The following is a 7,009-nucleotide window of genomic DNA, read 5'->3' on the forward strand; positions in this document are numbered from 1 at the left end:
TAAATAGCAATAAACTTAAAACAACCTAGATGTCCTTAAACTGAAGAATTAATAAAGAAAATATGGTACATTTACACAATGGAATATTACTCAGCTGCTGAAAACAATGACATAATGAAATTTACAGGAAAATGAGTGGAAATAGAAAAAAAATCATCCTGAATTAGGTAACCCAGACACAGAAAGACAAATATGGTATGGACTCACTTATTAGTGAATATTAGCTATAAAGTAAAAAATAATCATGCTACATAGGCTCAGTAACATGGATGCCTTAGTGTGTGCGTGGGAGTTACGAGGGTCTCCCTGGGATGGGGAAATATAATAGATTATTTCTCAGGTAGACTAGGGCAGGTAAGGTTGGGAACAAGAGGGATCATGTATATAGGGAGAGAAGGAGAAAAATACCAGAAGAAATGACTGGAATTGGGGGCATTTGGGGACTAGGTAGAAAACAAGTGGAATGGAAACTCCATCGATTCCATGAGAGTAACCCTAGCAAAAATTCCTAGTAATGGGGGAGGGTGGGGCACAGAACTCTAATCATCTATCTTTTGTAAAAGAGCTTGCAAGGCCTCAAGTGGATGGATTAGGGCACCAATCCTGCCACAAAACCTCCAGTCTACTCTTTACTCTGCCTGCAGTGTTCTGGGACCAAAGTCTGGCAGAGTTCTCATTAAAGAGACCAGAGTGACTTCTTCTAGCAACTGATGGGAGAAGACAGAGATCCCCACAGCAAAACACTAGGCTGAGTTCTGGAAATCCTGAGGAGGAGAAGGAGGAAGGATTGGAGGAATCAGAGGGGTCAGGGACAGCATGACAAAGAACATGGCTCACAGAATCAAGTGACTTGGACTCATGGGAGCTCAGAGATCAGGGAGACTGCAGGAGTCTGAACAAGGTCCTTTGCGTACATGCTTGGTGCTCTTGTCGGACTCCTAACAGTGGGGACAGGGGCTATCTCTGACTCTTTTTCCTTCGTGCTGGGTTGCCTCATCCAGCCTTGTGTTGATTTGTCGCCAGTCTAATTGTAGCTTGTTATGCTGTGCATGATTGACATGTCTGGGAGCCTTGCTCTTTTCTAAGGGGAGCTGGGGGTGGGGTGGGGCTATCAATCTGGTAGAAAGTGGAGGTGGAAGAAAAACTGGGGGGTGGGGAGGGAAGGGAAACTGAAGTGAGGTTGTACTATATGAGACAAGAAAAAATAAAAATTCACCTCAAGGACCATAAAGAGCAAAACAAAGTGAAGTCACAGTAATCAAAAAGTGAGAGAGATTGTCTTCTTTAGGCAGGCATGGCCTGTGGTTGAGCAGGGGTTGTCCCCTGGGTTAGGGGCTGGGATAGTCATGAGGCTGGAAAGGAAGAGCATGGGGTGAGATCTGTGGGATCCTCAGGCATGCACAGTGGAGAGGGGAAGCTGCCCCTGGTGTTGTGTTACAATGCTAGGGGAGACCCTTAGAATTAGGTCTGAGGGATGACTTGAGAGAGTGAGAGGAGAGACAGGTTAAACTAGAAGGCACTTGTGGGGGGGGGGACTGTGTGGAAACCTAGTGCAGTGAAAACATTCTAGAATCTATGAGGGTGACCCTGGTGAGGACTCCTAGTGATGGAGGATATGAAGTCTGAACTGGCCACTTTTTGTAGCCAGGCAAGGCTTCTAATATTGACCATGTTAGAGTTGTTGAGGTGTTGGTTCAGGAGATGATCCCATGGAGATCTCTAAACAACCCAGACTGATCCTAAGACAGAAGGTCCACTCTGAAAACTGATCGTGGAGCATCACTACTGAGGACAACTTCAACCCAGCTCAACGAGGCTGAGCTGATGCAGGCTTGAAGCCTTCACGCCTAAGTTCTAGTGTCTTTGGTGAAAGAATTCTGCAGGCTACTGGGAAAGAAACTTGCACACCAATCCAGCCTCAAAGCCCTCAAAGTGCAATCTGTCCCTCTCATAAGACGTGCCTGGGCAATGCTGAAGCAAAACCTGTGGGAGTGGACAACCAATGTCTTATTTAACATGAGGTCCACTCCTCAAGATGGAGCCCGTGCCTGCCACAGCTTGAATGGCCAGAAACTGTAGACTGGATAGCCCAGAAATGTGGGGTAGAACCAAACATGACTGATCTATATAAAAAAAAAAAATCAATGAAATGATTCCTAATGATATTTGGGTACACTCATAGATTGGTACCTTATCTAACTATATCAGAGAGGCTTCCTCTGGCAGCAGTTGGTAGTGGGTTGTGAGATTCACAGCCTTGGATTATGTGGAGAGAGTATTAATTGGATGTCTCCATCAGGGTACTCGCCTTAGAGATCAGGGAACGCCAAGGAAGGGACAGAGGAAAGACTTTAGGAGTATGAGAGGCAGGAAGACAACAGGAAGAGCACGCCCTACCAAATCAACTAAGAGGAACACACATGAGCTCAAAGAGATAAAAATGGCAAACGCTGAGCCTGCATGGATCTGTACCAGGTCTTCTGTTTATATAATATGGTTGTTTAGCTTGAGGTCTTTTGTGGGATTCCTAACAGTGCGGACGGGTGTATCTCTGACTCTTTTGACTACTTTTAAGACTCTTTCTCCATTTGGGTGACCTTGTCCTGTCTTTCTCCTTGTCCAGGCCTTCTCCTGCTTATTGTATCTTGTTTTGTCCTGTTGGGCTATCATCTCTTTGTGGCTTACTCTATTTTAAAAAGGAAATAGCCTTTCACCACTGTTTGCTCCTGCTGAGGAACAAGTCGGTCAGGAATCCCTGCAGCTATGGCTTTTAAAGATACCGAAAAGACACCCGTGGAGCCCGCCTAGGTGGCAATTCACCGAAATCCCACTCACCAGACGCAACCTGAAGTCGCTGGAGAAGGTGTGTGCAGACTTGATCAGAGGCGCAAAGGAAAAGAATCTGAAGGTCAATGGACCAGTGCGCATGCCTACCAAGACACTGAGAATCACTACAAGAAAAACACCTTGTGGTGAAGGTTCCAAGACGTGGGATCCGATCGTTTCCAAATGAGAATCCACAAGCGACTCATTGATTTACACAGTCCTTCTGAGATTGTTAAACAGATTACTTCTATCAGTATTGAACAGGACTGGAGGTTGAAGTCACTATTGCGGATTCCTAAGTCAACTCTAAATAAATTGACTTAATCACTTGTTTAAAAAAAAAAAAAAAAAAGGAAATAGAAGAGGAGTGGATCTGTGAGAGAGGGCAGATGGGGACAAATCTAGGAGTAGTGGAGGTAGTGGAAACTGGTTAGACTATAGTATATGAGAGAAGAATCTTTTTTTAATAAAAGTAAAAGATTTTCTTCAACAACAGAAGAGCCTCTGAACTCTAAGCATCAATGAAATTGTTAAAACTGGTTAATCTTGAGGACAGAATGAAATAATTTTGCTTTATTGATGGTCATGAATGCATGGATAGCAGATTGCTATGTTTTAAATATGAAATGTTTCCTAATTCTTACATGTTGAGCGCTTTGTCCCCAGACAGTGATGCTGTTCAGGAGGTTGTGTCTTTAGGAAGAGGGACCTAGCTGGAGTAAGTTGGCCACAGGAGCATCTAGATTTGAGGTTTATAGCCCAACCCAGTTCTTAGCCTCTCGGTATTTATGGTCTTTCTGGGCCGAGAGGCAGTGAGTCTACCCATGTTTCGGCTATTGTGATGTCACATGTTGTCACACTCTTCCTTTCGTGATAGATTCTGTCTCTCCATACGCCAGGACAAATCTTCCTCTCTTGTAAAAAGAAAGTGAGCCAAAAAACAACGAATCACAGTGCTTTCTTTCTCAGACAACTCAAATAGACGTGACAAAACTGACTCTGTAATTTCTATGGAATGACTGTGAATACAAGTGAAGTGGAACACATTCAGTCTGAACTTCAACTCTTACAAAAAATTTCCCTGTATAACAACGAGGCTTCTTGTAGGGATATATGAGTTTCTAATAATAGCAGTGGTTCGCTAGTTCCCTTTCAATGTTAAGAAGAAAAATTGATGTGACTTCTTTCAGTTGTGTATTTTCTGGGAAAGTCGTTTTTATTTGTTTTAAAACATAAAAATGGAGCTGCTCTTTGGGAGAACAAATGATCAATGAAGTATTTGTTATAAACCTGCTCCAAGGCAAAGCCACCATCTCTTCAAAAGACCTTCTGTGTTATTTTCCTTATCATCATTCTTAAGTAAAATCTTTGCATACTTCAAGTCAGAGGATTTAACAGATAATCATTCTAGCAGACTGGACATTATTGTAGTTGTTTTTATTTTATTGTTATTTTAACAGTTTTATCGATGTGGAAAGCATATCCATAAAATAATTATTTCAACCAAATTAGCTTCTTTTATTCTGTTATTGTTACACTCTAAATCTCTGCCTCCAATGCCCTACAAAAATTTCCTTGACACTTAAATGTTACTAAGAAAAAATCGAGACTAGGATTTCCTTTAAAAAAAAAAAATGAAGTAGCCTGCTGATTTCTTTACATATAATATTTTATTCTTGTTCCCTACAAAAACTTTGACACATGAAATAAAAATATTTATCTTATTAACTTAATGAATATTGTAGAAACTTCTCAAAAACTTAAATTATCCGAAGAGCTTGAATGTTTTGACTGGAAGGAAAGTATTGGCTGTGTATTCTGGCATTTCTGTACTACAGGGTATAAGCTGCTTTTCCTCAAAGTCAGTAGAAAGGAAATCAGCGCTTCACCAGGCATTTTCTCTCGCTGTGCTTACTGGTGTCTCAGGTAGAAGAGCACTGTACTCTTTCATTTGCCTGTCACTGGCATAGGCTGAGACCATTGACTTTCTTGAAACTTCCTGTTTCGTACGTCCCTTCCCTACCATAATGCCAAGAGCACCAAGCTCTTCTGAAGAAGTAGAAATACAATGGGTTAGCACATCTTAAATTTCATGAACTATTTAATTAGAAATTTTAAATGGCATAAAAATCCTTCACCATCCATGACTGAAACTGACTGAAGAATGAATATCCTAGGACATTAGAGCCCCGTCGCTATCAACCATAAATGTGATTTTATGGTTAAAAGGAGGGTGTTAGAGACTGGAAGATCATCATGGATAAGTATAAAATTAGTAGATGAAGAAGATGTGGCAGAGACATTTGAAAGTCAATATGGCCACAGAGGTAGAGAGTAGATCAGTGTAAAGACTAGCTAAGGAAAACCAATTATTACTAGACTGACAAAGACTTCTGAGGAAAGACAAATTTCTGATACATGGACAATTGTCGAATGATACTGATTCTGGCATTCAAGTCTGCTAGAAATCAAATTTCTATAGTTAAACAAGTGTGTTATTATTGTTTCTATAACCATAAAATAATTGAGTGGTATGTCCATATAAATACACACTCAAATATATACTCAGAAGGTTTCTTTGGGCAGGGAGGTCATATTATTGATAAACATTTCAGCTATTTTTAATTAAAGGTATTTCTATACATGGATAATTCTTCAGAAATTCTAAGGTAAGCAAATATAATAATTGTAGCTGAAGTTTCCTCTGGTCCTGCCAAGCCCCATGGACCCCAAAGCCACTTATAAAATAATCAATCAGAAGTTTATATTAATTAAAACTGTTCAGCTATTAGCTCAGGCCTACCACTGACTAGCTCTTACATTTAAACTAACCCATAATTCTTATTTATGTTTAGCCACATGGCTTGGTATCTTTTCTCAGTTCTGCCTTCATGTCTTGCTTCTTCTGTGTCTGGGTGGTGACTCCTGACTCGGCCTTCCTGTTCCCAGAATTCTCCTCTCTGCTTATCCTGCCTGTACTTCCTGCCTGGCTACTGGCCAATCAACATTTTATTTATCAACCAAATCAGAGTAACACACATTCACAGCATACAGAAAGACATCCCTAACAAATAATTGCTGACATTGAGTAGTGATGGGCTTCCTTTTCCATTTCATGTATCCAAGTAATTCAATGACTCATATATTTTAAAAACTTCATTTAGTCTAATTATCTTAACTTGTAAGAGCAATCTAGAAATATATTTCCATTGCAAATCATAAAGTTACTTGTTATTGTGATTGTTATGGCCATACAAACCCTCTTTCCTGAAATGATACCAACTTTTCATCAGAAATTGTAAATGTGAGCATACTCTTTTTATAAAATATTCTTATATTGTCATTGATTCAATAGTTTATAGTTTTTATTTAAATTCTCATAAATAGAAAAAGCTTTTTAAAAGCCTTATACTTAAAAGGAATAAATTTAGAGATAAGTTCTAATCATGGTTATAGGAAAGTTTAGTCAGTATAAAGAATAAGGATAAGGTTCAAATTTGTGATAACTAATGCTGACTGCCAACTTGGCACATCTGAGAAGAGAGAATCTCATCTGAGGAATTACCTCCAGAATACTGAAAGAAATGGACACGCATTTAGTGTATTTTTTTTTAATTCATAAAGGATACAGGGAACTAGCCAACTGTGGGTGGTCCTGGATTGTATGCAAAGGTAACTGACTGTGAGCCTGGGAACAAGCCAGTAAGCAGTTGTCCTCCACAGTCTCTCCTTCATTTTCAGGAGGACTCCTGATTGAGCTCTGCCTTCCCTTCATGGTATATTGTAACTTGCACAATTTATCAGTAAAACATTTTATCCTCAGGTAGTGTTTGGTCATAGTGCAACAACCAAACAAGGAAAATACTAGTATTAGGAGTATCACAACCAATCAGCTTGTTGTGATAGTTATGACCATATTCTTTTTGAGAAAATGATTATGCAAGTGTTCGGAACTTTGATCTGGAAAGGACAATGAGTATTTAGAGCTTAAAGGATTGTTCTGTGACAGCTTGAAAGATAAGAAGCATATTAGAACTAACCCTGGATGGGAAAGTAGGAGAATTCACCCCTCACCTATGCCTCCTTCAACAATCAAGAGAGAGAGCCCTGCACCTTCTCTAGGCAAGACAGTGGAGCTGGCCATGGTGGTGTGAGTGTGGATGAGCTGGCCCCAAGGGGCTGG

At 40.2% G+C, this 7,009-nt stretch overlaps 1 pseudogene; it reads left to right on the plus strand.

Annotated features, from left to right (window-relative positions):
* Positions 1–2,763: 2,763 nt before the first annotated feature.
* On the plus strand, positions 2,764–3,125 carry LOC118597448 (annotated as a pseudogene).
* The last annotated feature ends 3,884 nt before the right edge of the window (positions 3,126–7,009 follow it).

The sequence above is a fragment of the Onychomys torridus genome, chromosome 16, assembly GCF_903995425.1.
Source record: "Onychomys torridus chromosome 16, mOncTor1.1, whole genome shotgun sequence".
Lineage (NCBI taxonomy): Eukaryota > Metazoa > Chordata > Mammalia > Rodentia > Cricetidae > Onychomys > Onychomys torridus.